This window comes from Eptesicus fuscus, chromosome 14, assembly GCF_027574615.1.
Source record: "Eptesicus fuscus isolate TK198812 chromosome 14, DD_ASM_mEF_20220401, whole genome shotgun sequence".
NCBI classification, from domain to species: Eukaryota; Metazoa; Chordata; class Mammalia; order Chiroptera; family Vespertilionidae; genus Eptesicus; species Eptesicus fuscus.
Window position 1 is genome coordinate 11,618,259 of NC_072486.1, and position 21,493 is coordinate 11,639,751.

Genomic DNA, 21,493 nt, shown 5'->3' on the forward strand with positions numbered 1-21,493 from the left:
CAGTCTTTATACTAAGTTTTGAAATCTGGTATATATTTTACATTCACAGCACTTCTCAGTTTGGATTAGTTACACTTTGACTAAGCAATAGCTATGGACAGCCAGGGGTTGCTATATTGGAGAGCACAGATCTAGATCTAACGAGAGTAATTCGTTATGAAGTCATAGCCCCTTTGAGGCGGGTGAACAAGACTGTGATTGTCTTAGCAGAGAAGAGGGGAAGAGGCCACCAGGTTGCAACTCACCTCATCTTCTCTCCAACCTGCATCTCTTCCCATAGGTGCTACCACCTACGTAGTCACCAAGAGAAACATGGAATCATCCTAAACTCCTCTTTTCCCCTCATTCCTCCAACACAACTCACCAAGTTCTGCCAATTCTGCCTCCTAAATATCTCTCAAACATGACTTCTCCTCTCCATTCCTTCTGCCATGACCATGATTCCGGATCCTCTATCACAATCCCACCTTAATCGGATCACGTCAACTGCTTCTGTAAGGGTCCTTAGTGCCTCTCAAGCTTTGAGGACACAGTTCAGACCCTTTAGCCCAGCACATATCAGCCCACGGGGCCTCATTCCCACAAGTACTCACCACTTCCGCCAGGGGAGTGCCAGGTACTTCTTGGATTGCCCTTCCTCTTGTATGCCTTCATCATTGGGGGTCTGGAACAAATTAATTCAATTCACATTATTTCTAATGGGAAAAAGTGATTCAGTTTGCAAACACATCTCGAACAGCCTTCTGGATGGATTAAGTTTGAGATCTGAGGTTCCACTGTATTTCCAAATAAGGTCACATTCACAGGTTAGAACTTCAACATCTGTTGGGGGACACAATTTAACCCACAGATGACCCACAGTTGAAAGCAGGTGTATTCATTTTCTATTGCTGTGTAACAAATTACCACGCGTTGAGCAACTTAAAATAATACACACTGTTATCTCATTGTTGGAGCCCGGAGTCCAGGCACAGCTTAGCTGGGCCCCCTGCTCATTCTCACAAGGCTGTCAGCAAGGTGTTGGCAGGAATGCGTTCTCGCTTGGAGGCTCTGGGAAAGAATCTGCTTCGAGTTCATTCAGGTTGCTGGCACAACTCACTTCCTTGTGGCTGCAGGTCTGAGCACCCTGGCTTTCTATTGGCTGTCAGCTGGAGGCTGCCTGCGATTCTCAGTTCTCTGCCACGTGGTCCTCTCTCTCTCTCTAGGCAGTGCACAAGGTGGAAGTTTGCTTCTTCAAGGCTTACTTGCAAAGGAAGAGTCTGTGTGGCTCTAGATGGAGTACTCACTTTCTTATGCTCTTTCTCACTCTCTCTCTTCTCTCCAGCCATGGGAGAGACATTCTATTGGGTCAGAAGCAAGTCACAGGTTTCTCCCACCCTCAAGAGGAGGGGATTGTACAGGGAGATGACTCGTTGGGGTCACCTTAAGATATGTCTGCCATAGTAGGTGTACTAGTATTTCTTCTTGGTCTCCCCTAACGTGGCCGTAGGAACTTGGCTCTGTTTCAGTCTCTCAGATTTTGTGATATCTGCTAAGGAATGGGGACAGGAGTCATTTTCAAGACACTTCAGTGGGCCCCAAGGAAAGTACAATTTAAAAAATTCAACTTTAATTAAATTGATTTTAATTTAATATTAAATTGTATAAAGTATTTAAATGATAGATTTAAATTGCATTTATTTTTTAAAATATGTTTTTATTGACTTCACAGAAATGAAGGGAAAGCTACAGGGAGATAGAAACATCAGTTATGAGAGAGAGTAATCAATTGGCTGCCTCCTGCACACCCCCTACTGGGGATCAAGCTCACAACCCAGGCATGTGCCCCGGCCAGGAATCGAACTGTGACCTCCTGGTTCATGGGTCGAAGCTCAGTCACTGAGCCATACTTACTGGGCTAAGTTGCACTTATTAAATAGCAATACTTGATATTGAAATAACTATACAGACATAATAATACAGTGGTACTGAGGGCTGACCATGTACCAAGCACCATTCTTACACAGCTTAGCATATGGTATCTCATTTCATCCCCACAACTCACCTATGAGATGGGAATTAAGATTATTCCCATTTTATAGATGGTAATACTGAGGTATAGAGGGGCCGATGGAATGTCCTAAAGTTACAATGCAAGTAGAAGCTAGTAGACATGAGGTTCAAATATCTGATCCCAAATGACTGCTGGATGGCAAAGCCCACGTACTTAACTGTTACGTCTGACTGGCTGTCCCTGGAATGGTGCTTCTCAAAGGGTTAATGTGAATACCACCAGCAGTTGCCTCTGTGATTCTCTTTTTCCCAATCTTTCCTTACGACTGATCTATTCTTTCTGATGACCACCCATTCCATCAAATTGTAGAAAAAGGTATAAACAATTTACAAGGCAAAACGGACTCGTTTGTGATTAGGTATTTCTTAGCTGGCATTGGAGAGAGTCAAATGGTTCTTTACAGTGAGACGTCTTTAGTTTTAACTTTATCCAACCTCAATACTTCTCACTTGTTTTGCCTCTGTCTGCTCAGATTTGACAATATTTAAGAGTGCTGTCAGCCATTCCACTCAGTAGCCTAAATGTCTGCGAATGGATAAGTATATTTTATTTTAGAAAAATGAAGGCAAGAAGCAAGAATTGGGAGTCATCATTTCCACAAGGATGTTTGTGATGCTGGAATTTTCTGAGAGCACTTTATATTCGTGAGTAAATGCAGTGACCGTGCAGGTGATTGAAGGTTCATCGACACCCAAAAGATAAATGACACGGTGAGCAGCCAGGAGGAGCACCTCTGAGCTGGCTGACATCTCCCACGCCCTGCACGTCGCACCTAGAAATCTGTGCTTTGACTCAGATCCTAATTCTTTTTTTTTTTTTTAATGTTCTATTTTTAAAATTTTGATTTCAGAGAGGAAGGGTGAGGGAGAGAGAGATAGAAACATCAATGATGAGAGATAATCATTGACCGGCTGCCTCCTGCACGCTCCCCACTGGGGATCGAGCCTGTAACCCAGGCATGTGCCCCTGACTGGAATCGAACCTGGGACCTTTCAGTCCAAAGGCAGATGCTCTATCCATTGAGCAAAATCAGCTAGGGCTCAGATTCTAATTCTTAGTGTGAAATCTCATAATGGAAGGATTCAATCATTAAAATTCCATGTGAAGCTCTAGTCTTTTACAGTCACTCACATACTGAAAATGAGACACATTTTCTGATTGATAAAATGTGAGTATTGTGTGGCCCTGAAACCTGTTTCTCTCTTCCCCCATTTCCACTCCATATTCTTCACCCCCTTTTGTACTTAAAAATGTTTACCATAAACCTAATTGAGTTTTTGTAAACTTGGGAAATGAGACACAAGAAAAATCTAGAGAAATTAATCAAAACACAAGGTTGATTTTTTTCTTTTTCTGAATGTCAGCTTTGAAAAACTTACTGCTAAAGGCCAGAATAAATATTAGTGATTCAAAAGAAGGAAGAAATAGTTGACACATTCATTAATTAGGTTGTATGGGTAGCTCTACTTGAAAAACACTTGTGAGCTTGAGAGAGATCCTTGTTGCAATTTTTCTCTCTCAAAATGCAAATATCTTTTTCTTTTTGCTGACTTTTTAAAGTGATATAGTACACCCTTTCTCAATCTTCCTGCATTTCAGAATCACCGAGACATAGTAAACCTAGTAGTAGATTACTAGTCCCAGAGTTTTGGGATTCAGTAGGTCCGGGGTTGGGTCCTGAGGTTCTGGATTTATAATAATACAGAATAATAGAACTCCAATTAATATAGAAGAACATAAAGGAGGAGATTATGGATCTCATAGAGTACTGTCCCTAGAAACACACCCTGTTAACTGTTTGGTGTACATTCTTTTAGTCTTTGATACACTCATGGGACAGACATTGCCAGGTACTTGGTCTATACCTTTAGTTGCATTCAGGGCAGCAACAGTGCCAACTGAGAAGCCAAATTGCACAGACTCCCTTGCAGCTAGCTGTGTCACAGCAGTCATATGACACAATTTTGGCCAATGAAATGTAAGCAAAAGTGTACATGGGGAGGGCTTTCTGGAAATACTATCATCTTCCTGGTTGAAAAGAAAAGTTTCAGTTAGTCTGTGCCTTTTATACGTTTCCCTATGTCCTCATACCTCCTGGAGCTTAAAACGAATCCTGGAGGACAGCTGTCATCTTGTGATCATACATGGAGGATGGAGGTCTGGGAAGACAGAAGGTGGTTGGTTCTTTAGCATCTGCACCAGCTCTGCACTGCCTACCTTTTCATGAGAGAAGAATACTTTCCATGCCAATTCATATATACCTTCTACATTTGTTTTTTATCTCCACATAGTATTCTATGGTTTGAATATGCTATAATCCAACCTTTAAAACATAGACATTCAAGTTCTAATTTTTCCGTATACATCTGGAAAAGAACACAATTCCTGAGGTCTGTTCTGGGAAGGGGAAGACTTGATCATCTTCTGCCCCTTCTGCTCACAAAGACTGTGAGAAGTGTGCTCCCTTCCTGTCCCAGGATGATTGACTTAGGTATGTCTGCATGTCCTCACAGTTGATGTGTAGCTTAATAGGTATAGAATTCTTCAAATTTCCTCTAAAACTTTGAAGTTATCACTCCATGGTCTTCTAGCTTCCAATGTTGCTGTTGAGAAGTCAGGAGAAAGAAAGAAATGAGTACTTATGTAACATTTTTATTGAGCTAGGTCTATTTTAAGTGTTTTATATCTACTATCCCATATATAAAGGAGTGATTCTTATGACCTCTATTTTAGAGATCGAGAACTAAGGTGAGGGAGGTTAAGTGACTTCCCGAAGTCATGTATTTAGCAAGTTGGGTTACAAGCCCAGGTAGTTGGCTCCAGAGTCCATGCTCTTAACTACGACACTGTTTTACCTGCAATACTTTCTATGTGACCTGCATTGTCTCTCTGGGAGCATTTAGGTCTTTTTTTCAGTCCTGGTGCTTTCACCGTTCACAATGATGAAACTTGGTTGTGAGTATTCGTTCATTCATCATGCTGGATTCCCAGTGGACCATTACTATCTGGAAACATGTTTCCTTCAGTTCCAGAAAATTTGCTTTTATTACTATTATTATTTGATAACTTTCTTCCCTCCATTTCTCTTATCTCTGCCAATTCCTGTTATTCAAATGTTGGGACTTCTCAAATTGTTCTTTTTCTTTTCTTATCTCCTTATTTTATTATCTCTTCTTTTCTATGTTCTACCTCTTGGACATTTTGTTCTACTTTCCGAATTATTTTCTTGTCTTCATCTTTTAATGTTCTGAATGATTTTTAATTTATCATATTTTTAATTGCCAATCAGCCTTTCTTATTCTCTAATTGTTCTCTTTTTATCAATATTCTGTTCTTCCTTACCTCTCTGAGGATATTAATTATTAATTTTTTTAAAAAATGTTCTTTGGTTCCTTGATTTTTCCCCCCCTGTTTCCTCCTGGTTCCTTTGTTTACTCCATGTCTGTCTTCTAGTGTCCAGTTGTCCTGTTGTGTTTAAAAGTGAAACCCTAGCCCGGCCAGTGTGGCTTAGTGGTTGAGCATCGACCTATGAACCAGGAGGTCACGGTTCGATTCCCGGTTAGGGCACATGCCTGGGTTGCAGGCTCGGTCCTCAGTGGGCGTTGTTCAGGAGGCAGCCAATCAATGATTTCTCTCTCATCATTGATGTTTCTATCTCTCTCTCCCTTTCCCTTCCTCTCTGAAATCAATAATAATAATAATAATAATAACAACAACAACAATAATAAAAAGAGTGAGACCCTAAAAGCTCACTTGAATTTCTATAAACATGGGCAAGAATTATTGATTGGTAGAAATCACCATAGGAACCGGGTGGAGAGCCAGCCGTTTGTTGGGGAACCTGATAAATAAGGAAATATCATTATCACAAGATACCCTCTGGGGTTGTTTGGGTCTCCGGTGTAGAATCTTCCATCCTCCTTTCTTTGTCTTCACATTTCTAGTTGCATGTAGTATAGACTGAGAGTTCCATAGGTATGTGGGTTTTCACTTAATATCCCTGATTTTAACACTATGCCTAGCCCCTACTCCAGACTCTTATGAGCCTGGTGTCCGCTGGGTTGGGCATTGCCACTCCATCTCTCCAAAGAAGAAATCTCCCAGTTCTTTTAGGAAGCTGCTTGGGAAACACGGTCATCTGGATGTGTGGGGTGGGGAAGATGCCCCATGTCTCTGAATCCAAACTCTTAAACCAATGTCTGTCCTGAGCTTCTTGCCTGACCCCTGCCTCTCCTGGCATGTGGCGTCTCCCAGTCTCTGGAGTTCTGGGGGATGATAAAATGCAGCACAGTTGATTGGCCTGAGGCTGTAACTTCATTCTATTCTGCCAGGTCAGTTACATCTCCTCTCTCTGCTGTCCACTATCCATCTCCTATCTGCTGTTGTCTTCCCTGGAGCCTCTTTCTGTATGTGGATTAATAACTTTTATCATTACTTTATTAATTTAGTGAGGTTTTAGGAAAATAAATAGACAAAAGTGTGTATTTTGTATGTTGGGAATCCCCCAATATCTTTATTCTCAGTTATTGTTATATATTTGAAAGGTTGAATTGTGTCCCCTCAAAATTCATATGCTAAAGTCCTAACTCCCAGTACCTCAGAATGTGGACTTACTTGGAAATTGTATGTGCAGGTTAAGATGAGGTCATATTGGAGTAGGGTGGGGCACTAACCCAATATGACCGGCGTCCTTATAAAAAGGGGGAATTCGGGCACAGACATGCACACAGGGAGGATGCCATGTGAAGACTGGAGTTATGCTGTCAAAAGCCAAGGAACGAGCAGAAATAAGGAGAGGGGCCTGGAGCAGATCCTTCCCTAGATCCTTCTGAGGGAACCAACCCTGCCAACACCTGATCTTCGACTTCTGGCCTCAGGAACTGAGAAACAAATCCCTCTCAACTCAACATGTGGAACTTTGCTATGGCAACGCCAGGAAACTAGAACACTCTTAAAGTCTTCTTTCGATGTATGTATTCTTGTAAGTCACCTCAAATATTTTTTTTTTATTTTTATTTTATTAATTTTTTACAGAGAGGAAGAGAGAGGGATAGAGAGTTAGAAACATCGATGAGAGAGAAACATCGATCAGCTGCCTCTTGCACACCCCCTACTGGGGATGTGCCCGCAACCAAGGTACATGCCCTTGACCGGAATCGAACCTGGGACCCTTGAGTCCGCAGGCCGACGCTCTATCCACTGAGCCAAACCGGTTTCGGCCATCAAATCTTTTAAAATATATATTATTATTGATTTCAGAGAGGGAGAGGGAGAGGGAAAGATAGAAACATCAATGATGAGAATCATTGATTGGCTGCCTCCTGCACACCTCCTACTGGGGATCGAGCCTGCAACCTGGGCATGTGCCCTTGGCAGGAATCAAACCTGGGACGCTTCAGTCCACAGGCCGACGCTCTATCCACTAAGCCAAAGCAGCTAGGGCAGTCACTTCAAATCTTTTACGGAGAAAGATAGAGAATAAATAAATAAAAGTAAGATTGAGGCTTTGGTTACATTCAGCGCAGGTTCCTAAGTGTGAATTGTGACTTGTCTGAGTGTGCAGGTCGTATGTCACCTGTGTTATAACTTAGCACGGTTCCTGGACCTCAATTGGCCTTCAATACATTTAAATTGTTGTTGGTGATGGTAGTATTGGTATTATAACTGTATTTGGTGGCTTTCAGTTTCTTTCAGAATTTAATTCAGAGAATTGTTCAGGATTATTTTATTCAATAAACATTTGAATCTCTGAGTCAGGCAGGCACTGGGCTAAATTCTTGCCTATGGGAAAGGGAACGTGGGACAAATATGACCAGGGTGTGGTTCTTTCTCTCAAAATGCTAGGAAGCAGCCCTGCCTTCTCATTGGTTTTGTTCAAGGCCTCACCCTCATCCTGGCCCCAGTGAGTGGTGTGAAGGGGGCCATACAGATCAGAAAACGATGGTGTAATTCTGGTTTTAATCCTTTCTCTCTAGAGGAGAAGGTCAGGTACACCTAGAAAGAGAGGATCACATGAAAAACCCCTACAGGAAACATGCTGTATGTTACCTACCAACTTGACACCGTGGTCATTTCTCAACGTCTTTTTATAACCAGCTCAGTGGCTGGGACACTTCCACCGGCAGGTCATGTTGGAAGCCCGGGCTCTTCAGGGCAACACCCTTACAGACAGCCTATACAGCCCTAATGCAGCGGTGATGATCCTGTTCCCACCCAGGGGGTCCCCACTCTGGGTGGCAGCCCCTGCCCATTGTGAGCAGAGGGACAGCTGGGAAGAATTTGGGGGGCAGGAATGTGTTGACTGTGCAGCTGTGGCCATTTGCATAGGCCTGTGCTATTTATGACTCTGCATATTTGCTCAAAAAGCACCATCTCATTTTCTGAGGCAGCTGCCCACACAGGTCTGGTGCCCCGGGGGGTTTTCCAGCAGCCTCCACGCTGCCACCTCGCATCATGCGTCCTACATGGTGCTTCTTCTCACCGATTCAATGCATTCAATGCGGTTTCACCTCAGCCCATTCATTCATTCAACAACTATGCCCTGTGCACCTACTAAGTGTCAGAGGCTGTTCAAGGCCCTGGGAATTCTAAGACAAATGAGGTGCAAATAGCTCCCTGAGAAGCTTGAGGGCTGCAGGGGAAGACTGGCGGGGGATTTACCTCTTGCAGGCTTTTGGCCACTGTGGTAGTTTCTTCTTAAAAAAACAAAACAAAACATTTTTTTATTGTGATGAAATATCCATGGCATAAAATTGGACATCTTTAACCATTTCTTTGAAAACAAGTTCAGTGGTATTATGTGCATTCGCATTGCCATACAACCATCCCCATTTCTTAGTTTCTAGTATCTCTTTTCTCTGTTTTCAAACCAGATCCTTTGCAGAAACCTTCCCCCCTGCAAGCTCCTTTTTGTCTTTCCGTTCACTGTCAACGTTTACAGTGCGCTGCACCTGCCTAGTCGTTAACCCCCTGCAGGGTGCCTTCTAGCCCAGGCGAGGGCCATCTGTGGCAGGTTCCTGGGTTACTTGCCTGGTCCCCTCCCCCACCAGGCAGACCAATACCTTACCTCGGGTTTCGTTGTGAGTGGGTAGCGTTTGACTCAGTAAAACACCTGCTTGTCTCCATCGAAGGTGCCTGCTCTGACCCAGAAGCCCTGATTTCATCCCCGTCTTCCTTCTGTCTGAACTAGAACCCAGTCAATCCCAGGCCCACGTGGTCTCTCCCCATCTCATGGTAGTTCATTTGGCAAGTGACATAGTTTGTGTTATGGCATCTTTCATATTGATGTCTGGTAGTGTTATCTTTGTTGTTTCATAATTTGACTTTTCGTGTAGATCATGCGAGGTCCTTGTTCTGAGAGCTAAGAAGCAACCCCTTCCTGTTGAATCTACTAGGACTAAGATTAGACCTCCCCCCCCCGCACCCACCACTCTTTTTAGTTGGTTGGCTAGTGTGTTAGACCTGGCCTGTAAGCCCTCAGATTCATTCATTGCCCTACCCTTCTTTACCCTGTGTTGCAGGAAGCTGACCCTGAAGGCTGAGTTTCCTAGGATCCTGTGTCAGCTGGCTTCTGGCTGGGTTGGGTCGATAGAAGGCACCAATGGTGACTAGATGGTGGGAAGAGGAGAGAAACCATGGTATTTCTCCTTGTTATTCTCTGGATCCATAGATTCCCCCCTCCCCGCCCCCCATGTCCTCTAAGGTAGCTCCTCCATGGCCCCAGGCCCCACTGAACAGGCCTATTGTGCTTCCAGCTTCTACAGGGCGATCTGGCTTCCAGATTCTATTAACACTTTCCCCTTTGACCCTCCACTCCAGGGTGGTAGTAACTTTCTGCTGCTGCTAATGCCTCACCAAACCCTAGTAGCTACTCAGCTTTGTCTGTTTCCTGGTTGGAGACCATGGCTGATTTGACCCTCCTTCTCTTTCCCTCCCTCCCTCCCTTCTTCCCTCCCTCTCTCCTTCCCTCCCTCCCTCCCTCCCTTCCTGGAAGTGGTAGAAATCATAAGGACATTATTTTTGGATCTTGTGCCACAGATTGTCTCCCGAAGGCAGACTTCTGCTCTTTGAGTCCTGCATACTTCTTTGTCTCTCTCAACACCATGGGAAAAATATGATGAAATAGATGTCTATGGGCTGGGCTGGGAACCTATCATTTTTATATTGCCTATGTGGGCACCTATACTTGAAACTCTATATTCCAAATATACAAGTACAATTTTGGGACACAGACCATATAGAAATGGCCAACTTGCTGGAATAACTATAATCACAAGTCTGTTTTTGTGGAGAGCTGTTAACTATGAAAATCAGAGAGACTGTCGTGCTCTTCCTGGCTGGTTTTTACCTGGGACTGATGTTGAAGGAAGTTATTGTTCATATTACGGATGCAGGTTCTTTACTGCACCTATGTGTTGGGGATGAACTGGACCATGAAAGTCAAACAAAAGGCAATATTATTTCTTCAAAGGTACTTACCCCTTTTGGAAATGGTACTCATTTTTTTTTTTTTAATGTCATTGAATTACTAGTGTCGTCAGCAGCAAATCCAGCTCATGGCACCCCTTCCCTGCCAAACTGGTAGTCATCGTTATGAAGTGCCTCCTCCTTGGGAATACTGAGTCTGTCGTATTGCACCAACCAAAGACAAGACAAGAAATGAAACATCACATACACCACCCTTCTACTCAGCTATAGAGCTGCTGTTTCATTTTCTTCTGAGGATTGATTATTCTCCTTCCCATGGCAATTTCTATGTCAGTCTCTGAAAAGAAGTAAAGCGATGTAATGAGAAGGAAATGATAACTTGCAATTGTTGATCTCTTCATAGACAGTGGGATGGATCACATTCTGACATAATGGCCATAAATATGGGTATGGAAGCCTGCCCATTGCAAGAGTCATCCCTATGTGTTTGCCAAAACATAGCTAGGCACGATTTAAGACAGAAATATACCAATTTTTAAAAATTTATTCTTAAGGGTTATAATCAAACCCTCTGATCTATTCTTCCTATCTCCCCTAAAGGAATCGATCCTTACAGAGTTGCCCTAGCAGTTAGTGCTTGGAAGAGACAAAGCATTCACTGTGCTATGCTGAGGTAATGCAGACCAAGGGGCAGGGATAATGCCGCTGAGGGGTTTTATGAAAGGAATTGCATAGCTTGGAAAGTGAGCCAGAAACCCACACTCCAAGGTAATTTCGTCATGACCGTAGCAGGAATGTCTGCGGTACTTTTGCATGTGTAACTTTCATACCTACTTTTCAGTGCTTCTGTGCATGCGGTCCACATGTTTACCCCAAAGCATGGTTGCCTCCCGCTGGAACATGCTCAGAAACGAGCTGTGACCTTTTCACCCTCCCAAGCTAACAGTGCCTGTATCTATTCCTCAGCGTACCCACAAATGTCCATTTACTTCTGTGTCACTTTCTGTTCTGTTGCCATTTCACAGGGATAGGTTGAAAGTTGCCCTTAATGTGATCTTCAAGGCTCCCAGTCAAGTGCAGAAAGGAGCGTAAAGACAGAGGCCAATTGTTGGAAAAGGTCATCATTGCTTTCATCAGCTGACACGTGAACCGGTGAACGGTACCATATCAATGAAGAAAAAAAAAAAAAAGCCGTGGGCAAAATCAGCTGCATCCTCAGTTCCGTCTCCTGGGCAGGTTAGAGGCCAGCCCTGCTGCTGGGAAGAAAGAAGGTATTTGCTTTGGCCGTTGCAGACTTTTTTTTTTTTTTTTTTTTTTTTTTAAATAGAAGACAAATAGGTGGAACAGGAAGGCATGCGTGCCTTTATTGAAAGAAAATCTACTGGTTGCTGAAATTTCGGACTTCGTTTTTAAAGACTAACTTACCTTAATGGGAATACTACTTTTGGAGGGGTATTGACGTCAGAGTCAATGGCAGTTACTGTGTGGGCAGCGTTTGAGGGTGAACCATCTAAAGAGGATGGGCTGTGAGGCTGTCTGGCTTTGCTGAGACTGTTCTAGACTCACACTGTGGCTACATGGCTGTTCCTCTCAGATGCATCCCACCTTCTTGTTCATACCTCAGCAGCATCCCCTAGTGAAACTGAGAGCCCCCCCCACCACTTTGGTCACAGAGATGCCCACCAACCCTTCTTTGACCCAGCAGGCTTAGCTGAAGACTTTTGGATGGACTGGTTGCTCAGGGTTTTTTGTTTTTTCCCCTCTTGCATTATAGATGTCAGAGGCAGGAAGTTTACATGAGCCAGCCAAAGGAAGCCAAGTTGCAGATGTAATTTAAAACATTCGTAAAACAAACAACACATATATAGTTATATAAACAATATATAGAAACACTTGGCTCTCTACACTGGGGTTTGCAGCTGAAAATGATATATGTGCGAGAATCTGGGGGATGACATTCCAGGTCGTTCTTTTTGGAGTGATTTACTTTCCCACCATTAACGAAAGGGATCTATGTTTGGGTAACAGCATGCACCCTTCGCAGTACTGGCACAGCGCCTGCTCATCGTTTTGCAAGAAGAGCTATTATTATTATTAGTCATTAGTTAAGTTAGATGACTTTGCTACCTGGGTTTTAGTCCTGGCTCTGCCACCAGGCAGTAGCTGTGTAACCTTGTCGCTTAACCTTTCTTGACTTCAGTTTCCTACTTTAGAACATAAAGGAATTAAAATAGATCAGTGGTTCTCCAACAGTAGGCCCTGGCCTATTAGTGAAATCAATTTAGTCAGTTGTGATCAGCATTAAAAAAAAAAAGAAGAAGAAAATATTAGAATTCATTACGTGTTATATGGCTAAATGTTGTTTCCAAACTCTTGTTTCAGTGAAGCCTGTGTTTATGTAGGTATGCGAGTACAGGGTTGCAATGTGAATTTTTTTTCTTACCATGAGGTGAAGGCGAGGAAGTTGGCAGACACTGAAAGAGATTGTCTCTAGAGTTAAAACTGAAGACTGCCTGAAGCAGGCACTCCTCGCCGTCTGGAATGTACACCAGCGTGCATCACCAGAGTGCTCAGAGCAGGGGTGGGGAACCTTTTCTCTGCCAAGGGCCATTTTGGATATTTATAACATCAATCTCGGGCCATACAAAATTATCAGTTTAAAAATTAGCCTGCTGTATGTGGTCAAACATTTAATTAATTCACCCCTAACGTCTTGGCAGGACCAGACCAGGTGATTTCCAGGGCTTCATGCGGCCCTCGGGCCCGAAGTTCCCCACCGCTGGCTTTGATTATTGTTGAGAAAGGGGGGTGGAAAAGCATGTGTAGCTCCCCTGGTCAGGCAGTGCCTTTAGCCTCCAGGAAAGGGACTCTTCAGAGAGAGAGGGAGTACGTACTCCATCACCACTGCTGGCCAAGACCAGGGAGAAAGGCATCCAGTGCTCTAATGCATCCGGACTCTGTTCGCCAAGATATGGCTGAGATTCCAGGAGCAGCTACCTCTCCCCCTTCTCACATCTCAGTTCCTTCCCTCTCCCCTCCGCTGTCTCGCTCCTTCCACAAAGGGCATATGCAGGCGGGAGAAATCAAGAAGAAAGCACCAGTGCAGTTTTCTTGTTCTCATTGCAAGCCCAGGGTGTAAGACCGGCTCTAAAAAAGTTAAGAGATCACTGAGTGGCTGACAACCTGCAGAGCATGCACTTCAAAATCAAGTGCCTGGCCTCTGAAAACGTCTTTCTCACACAAGACGTTGATCTGGTTCCAGTTATTCTGGAAGAGATTTGGTCTTTCCAGGAAAACTCACTATTATTAGCAAGCTATATCTTGCATTTGAACTAAATAGCAAAAAAAAAAATGTGATTGTTGAAAAATCCCTCTCTTGTTTCATGGTGGAGGTGTGGCCTGAGGAGGAGGGAAGGCGAGTTTCCTCCCCTGCCCTAACTTTCTCCCTAAACGTTATGAAAATACAGTTGGTATTACCCTGTCTTTCTCTGACTCCCCAAGAGGAAGGGGTGTTCCCCCCCTCCCCCATTTGCACAAAAGTGCCATGTGGGCGAGCCACGGTCCTGGGTGTAAATTATCTATTGAAAAACTCTGATAGGTGCTGTCTGGGCGAGCCACGGTCCTGGGTGTAAATTATCTATTGAAAAACTCTGATAGGTGCTGTCTGGGCGAGCCACGGTCCTGGGTGTAAATTATCTATTGAAAAACTCTGATAGGTGCTGTCATGAGATTTGTTGAAACTGTTACTGTAGCACCAAGGAGAAAGCGACTGAATGGTGCCTGTTAAACCGAAAGAAAGCTGGGATTCCAGGTGGGAGGACCAGAACACTGGACTGTCTGGAGCTCAACATCATGCATCATTGACTCGTGCCATCAAAATCCCATCAGTGAGTAGAAATAAGCCTGAGCATCAGTACCAACTCGGATAGTGCAACTCATATTTAATAAGCAAGACTGCATCCAGCGCAGAGTTATCCCCGCTCTATAGGTTTGTAAATCAAACACTTTACTGTGACATTGACAGTACATGGAGAAATAATATTATAAAAAGTGAATCGTTCTAGAAGATTAAGTGAGGTTTTAATTCATTCTCCTCCCTTTTCCTCTTCTTTCATTTTTTTATTTTTTAAATATATTTTTATTGATTTCAGAGAGGAAGGGAGAAGGAGAGAGAGACAGAAGCATCAATGATGAGAGAGAATCACTGATCGGCTGCCTCCTGCACACCCCACACTGGGGATTGAGCCCACAACCCAGGCATGTGCCCCCACCTGGAATCGAACCATGACCTCCTGGTTCATAGGTTGACGCTCAACCAATGAGACTCACCAGCCAGGCTTCTTTCATTTTTTAGAAGAAACAAATTTTTTGACTCATTCAGAACCTTTTAGAAAGTACCATGTGATTCTGTAGTCAATATTTTAAAGGGTTTTACTTAAAAAGGCATGTGTGCTGCCCTGACCGGTTTGGCTCAGTGGATAGAGTGTTGGCCTGCGGACTCAAGGATCCCAGGTTCGATTCCGGTCAAGGGCATGTACCTTGGTTGTGGGCACATCCCCAGTGGGGGGTGTGCAGGAGGCAGCTGATTGATGTTTCTCTCTCATGATGTTTCTAACTCTCTCTCTTTCTCCTTCCTCTCTGTAAAAAAATCAATAAAATATATTTTTTAAAAAAGAAGGCATATGTGCTAATCATAAGAATTTTGGTGAAGGTGACTTTTCTCCAAAAACAGAATCAAATTACTTTCCGTGGTATATCAGGTTGGTGGTGGTTGAGGCATATAAAGAAAAAAACAACATTGAGTTTGATTCTATGACTGTATTTTATACTCTTTAAATAAAAAGGGTGCACATATCTAACAGATTGTTTCTTTAAAAGGAAATTCCACAAATAATTTCAGGCTACGGTATATCTGAAAGGAAAAGTCTTTTTTTCCCTATTATGTTGAGGGGTGGCCTCAGCAAGTCCCTGACCGTTTTGACACCCGTTGGGTAATTTTTAAAGTATTAGGAAAGTTGTTTTCTGCAAGTTTGTTTATATCATCCCAATCTAGGTACATTTAGTCATTCATTGAGCAAATATTTATAGAATGTCTAGGATGTGTGTGTGCTGGCCTCTGGGGACACAGCAGTGAAAACCAAAGCCCCTGCCTCAGGGAGCTTACAGTTTTGGGGTGGGGAGAGTGTGGAGAAAACACCGAGTAAACATACACCATGTAGATGGTCAGAAGGAGGGTGTGAGGGTGGGGAGCTCTGAGCGTGAGGTTTGGGGTGTTACTTCATGTAGTTCTGAAGGGTGGCTATACCATTATTTTATCGCTAAAGAAGAAGAGCAAGCTCTTTGGAGCGGAGAGAAACAAGGAGGAAGAAAGCTTACAAAGGCCAAGAAATAGGCACTTGTCCAGACCTCTTAGCCCCAGTGGAAATCTAAACAGGAAACGAGGCACCAGGTAGACTGAAAACCAGGCGAGGGTTCTCAGAGCTCAGTATTGGCCTCGGTAGAGCTCTGTGCTGTCTGGCCTTCCTGAGTCCTTGGGGTTTCTGATGTCTTCAGGCAAGAGAGGCTTCTGGGAAAAGAAGCTCTTCCTCCTGGTAGAGCAGAAGGAACAGAGGGATGGGCAGGGCCACCGTGTTTTGTCAGATTGCAAGCAGCCGGAGAGAAGTCCCTGAAAGACATCCAGCTTGGACAGCTGAGCCCCGGGATCTCTCTTCCCTCTTAAAGATAATCTCCCCTCTCACAGATAACTCCCGAGAACCTGGTGCAAAAGACCAGTTCTCAGGAATACAGTTATTTCCACGGGACACAAACTTGAGAGACTGAGAGAGACAGAATTTTCCATCGGTTTGTAAATATAAGATACACCTGATGTCCTCCGATCAATACTTTTTTTTTAATTTAAGGGGATCATTTTGCACTTCAATTGGGTCTTACCTTCTTCAGACCTTGTGTGTGAGCATCCTTCGTGTGCAAAGAGAAAGTCACAGGATTTACATGGCTAGTCCAGCGTCTCTACTTCCTCTAGCTTAGAAGCAATGATCTCTATTGAGTACGTAGTTTAGAGCACTTTATTTTGAAAAGAATCTTTAGGAAAAATCCGCCCTATTAGTAAGTCTGCTTTAGGAGAGTCAGCAAGCAACAAGCAGGTCTGAACTGCTTTCAGGAATAAATAGTTTCTTACACTCTCCTGTTCAATTAAACGAAACAAACACCATCTAGACAGACTTGCTGGGAATAATTTTGAGTTGGGTTTCAATCTACTCCAAACCCCCCTTCTTGAGCTTGATTCTTGTATCCGTGTAAACTCCTTGCTGGAAGTTTGGGGGTGGCTGCAGGTCTGGGCTGCATTGCTCCCTGGTTGACTGACGCTGTCTGGGTCATCGGATGACTTCTGTTGGTTTAGCTGCACAGATGATGCCACCCTGGGGTTTAGCGTTGACGTCTGACCCTCTGTGAAACCAGCCATTAGCTCAGCAAGAGGTTCACGGATGGGCAGGTCTCTTTTGCCTGATGGACACACACATCAGCTGGTCTTCTTCCTTTGAGTGATGGCATCATCTGTGATGTGACATATACCTAGCTTTTAAAGTTTCGTAACTTCTTAGTGGAAGGCAGCTAAAAGGGACCTCTTACCCACTGAGAAAGAATCCTCCATGGAAGACTATATCTAGGGTCAACTATTGAATGAAGTTGATCTACTTTTCTTGTTTCTCCTCCTTCAGTTTTGATCTAATGTACTGAGCTTTAACCCAAGTTTATAAACCTGATTTGAATGGAATTTGAGCTTCTGATTTGACATCAGGATCAAATTGCACACACACATACCTATATTTATTTATACACATACATATATTCTACAATCTATATTAGATACTAGTATGTGTACATATGTATTGTGTACAATATACTACATATTCTAATATATACTAATTTAATTTCTATACATTGTTTCTAACCAAACAATAGTTTCTTATAAAGTTTCTAATGCCTACTTTAATGCCTTTAATAATAATGTACTTGAATTTTAATATTAGTCTCTCGCTGAGCATAATGTAATACAGTGTCTTAATAGGTTGAAACGATAAAAAATTGCTATTTTTGTAGGTCAAAAGGGTCAGATATTGGCAACTGACATGGTACAACAGAGTACAATATCCAATCATCCCGTTAGTACTCCTGTGCCTACAGTGTGCTTTAGGCCAGTTCTGTGGAGATTGAAAATTAGAATGACATCGTTCCTCCTTGGAGCCCCCAGTGTGTGCCCCCCAGCTCGAGCACAGGTAGAAGCGGATCGGTCCTGAGCACAGGTAGAAGGGGATCCGTCCTTTAGGAGTGGAGGGCAGCGCCCTGGCGTGGAGGAGGGAGCCGGGCGTCCCAGGTAATGCTGCCCACAGCTGCAGGGCCTAGAAGGACATGGAACCCCACACAAAGCTCCATCCCCGAGCGCCCTTGGTTTCCCAGCGCCTCCTGAGCCCAGTGTGGAGCCCTTAGTCTGCATTCAGAGTGCTGACCCGGCATGACTCCTTTTCTCTTAGGTTGCTGCCTCTGCTCTCCCTCTTCCTGGAAAGGCAGGCAGGTGTGATGGTTACAGGTGTGGGTGCTAGACTCATACTGTCTAGATTCAAATCCCAGTTCTCCACTGTTCAGGTGTGCAACCCCTGCCGGTCTGATCTCCGTGTGCTCTGAGGGACAGTGTTCGTGCAACCTCACAGGACTGTGCATGTTGAAGAAACCATTGTATGTAGAGCAAAGCCTGGGGCAGAGCAGCGGAAGCACACAGTAAATGTTGTTTATTGTTACTTCACCTGCGCGTCCACATCTCACGCCTCTCTCAAGGCTCCAGGCCAGGGCCACCTTCCCCCCACCGCCTCCTCCAGTGTCCCCAGTTGCAATTCTCCTTCCTGCCTCTCTTTCCCACGGCACATCTGTAACTGTCACATGACACTTTTAATTTTCATTAGCATCTATGTCTGATACTATGTCGACGTAAAAACGTCCAAACCTGTAGAGAATTTTTATACAAATTTGCTTGAGCCAAACAGAAGATGCACCTGGAAGTAAGGTCTCAAAAGACGGAGATAAATGCTTCTGAGAAGAACAGTTTCTGTTTCTTTCGTGCACTTGAGGTTGGGGAGGGAACATCAGGAAGACGACAGGACGATGTGAGAAAGCAAGGCAAAGATCGGGGTTACCTCTTGTGCACTTTAGAAGGAGGGGATTGAAACCCCCCATTTCAAAGGCGTGTTAACATAGATGCGCAGCAACAATGGACAGAATTTGCTCCAGGCAAAGATAAGCCTGGCAGTAAAGAAGTTGGATGCCTGGGATGTGACTCCCCACCATGACCTGTCCAGATAGGAATTTATGATCAGATCACCCTGTGAGGTTACTTTCCATACAATCCCTTGCTCTGCCCACAGCTGCAGAGCAGGCCTGGGGCAGACTCCCCAGGCGAAGGGCGTGGTCCTGGGTGAAGCTGCCCTCGAGCTTCAGGTGCAGACACCAGCTGGGAGGGTCCCAGGCCACCTGCGCTTCTGACCAACGAACTACAAACTCACGGGTTCCCACCACCTCCTCGGGTTTGCTAATTTGCTAGAAGGACTCATTGAATTCAGGAAGACACTATGGTTATGATCACAGTTTTCTTACAAAGGATGTAAATCAGAACCAGCTAAGTGAAGAGACACCCAGAGCAAGGGTCTCAAGTGCCGAGTGTCCGTATCCCCTCAGTTTGCACTTGGGACGCATCGTCCTAGTCTAGGCACATCGATGTGCTCACCAACCAGGAAGCTCACCCCAGCTTTGGGTGTCCCGTCAGGAATTTTGATTGGAGTCTCATTATGCAGGCATGATTGAGCGAAGAATTAATCATGTGGTCAAACTCCATCTACTGTCCCTCTTCCTTCGCTGGAGGTCAGGTTAATGTCACCTGGATCAAAGCCCCGACCCGCTGATTACATGGTAGGTCTTTCCACCGCCAGTCATCTTGTTATCATAAATCCAGGCATCTCGTTATCACAAACTTGATGTGGTCCAGGGGTCCGCCGTGCAGAGCAAAGGCATTCTTATCAGTTGGAAAATTCCAAGGGTTTGGAAACTCCCTCCCAGGAACCCAGGACAAAGACCCGACAGGTTCTCTATTATACAACAGCCGCCCTGTCCGATTCATCTTTGGATCCCCTCCGGTGTCTGGTTTTATGCTTACTCTGCACTTAATACGCTATCACGTTTATTAAAGGAATAGGCCCATATGGGCTTTAGGAAGTTAAGTTAGTGTAGGATGGAGTATAGAGACCAGGTAAGACTATTGTAATAGACTTGATGTTACCAGGTGTACCAGTTAATAATGCGGATTTTTTTCAATAGATGGAGTTACACATCTGTTGATATATATGCGATTTGATATGTATGCTATTTTGTTGTATTGACAACAAGCTTCAAAACTTCATATGTCAAATTTTCTAAAGGTGTTAACATCATAGATATTTTTACGCTTAAAAATGTCAAATTTCGTGCCCAAAGAAAGAGCATTTGCGGGAAGTTTTAATTCATTATTTTGAAGAAAAGTGCTGCTGAAAGTTCTCGTATACTTCAGGAAGCTTATGGTGAACATGCTCCATCTCAAGATACCTGTGAACGCTGGTTTAAATGCTTGAAAAGTGATGATTTCGATGTGAAAGACAAAGAACGTCCAGGTCAATTTGAACCACGCTTTGATCGTAAAACGGCCAGAATGGGCCAGAAGACACGGCAAAGTAATTTTGCTTCATGATAACGCACCATCACACACTTCAAAACCAGTTAAAGACACGTTAAAAGATCTTGCCTGGGAAGTATTAGCCCACCCGCTATATTCACCAGACCTTGCTCCTTCAGATTACCACTTGTTCCGATCGATGGCACACGCACTTTCTGAGCAGCACTTCAAAACGTACGAAGAGGTGGAAAATTGGGTCTCTGAATGGTTTGCCTCAAAACAAGAAAAGTTCTATTGGGACGGAATCCACAAATTACCTGAAAGATGGGGAAATGTGTAGCTAGGGAAGGACATTACTTTGAATAAAGCACTTTTGATGTTTCTCTTGAAATGATCATGTTTTCTTTGATTATGAAATTCACATTGTTAACCGGTACACCTGGTAAGTGTGAAGAACTTTGGCCTCTCATTTACTTAACTGATTAAAATAAATAGCTTGTAATATTGCAAAGAGGTACTGTGCTCAATATAGCCATTGATAACGCTCTCGTGGTCTTTGAGATTGCTTATCATGCTGATCTATCCACAACATCTGCACCCCATGATATTGGAGATTTGCTTCAAAATAATGCTGGGGGGGAACGATGGGGAGCACAGATGAAATAAGACTACTTATGAGTTAATAATTCACCTGAGTTGGGGGGGATAGTTATGACCCGTGTATCTCAGCTCCCACTGTGGAAGGTGCCGAAATGATGGCTGGCTCCGGGGACACAGAGGACAAGCGGGGAGAGACTTTCGGAGGGACTGCTTCTGCCCCGGGGGTGTGGCTGTGAGGGGGAATGAGGTTCATCTGGAGATAAACAGAAAACAACTGTTGCACAAGCCCAGATGTAGGTGGCTGTTACGAAGGCTAATAGCAGAACTGCAAACAGGTAACGAAGAACTCACTTTTATGAGTCTGACAGAAATCATCAACCACAGGAAGTCCAGCATCCTGCATCAGAATACAGAGGCACCTAAATAGTATTCTTTAAAAAAAAAATCATCTTAAGTAATGTTTATACATACAAAAACATGTATCTCACATGTATGAAAGTTATGAAGCATAATAAAACGGACATGCTTGAGCCTACCGTCCAATTTAAGGACTAGGACATTGCCACTAACATCCTCCCACTTTATTTCCTTCTGCCCACGCCAATGACCACTATCCTACATTTTCTGTTTCCTGTTTCCTTGCTTTTAATCACTTATTTTGAATCCTTAAGCTGGTGTTTTGACTTTATAAAAATGGCATCATGATATTTGTACTCTAT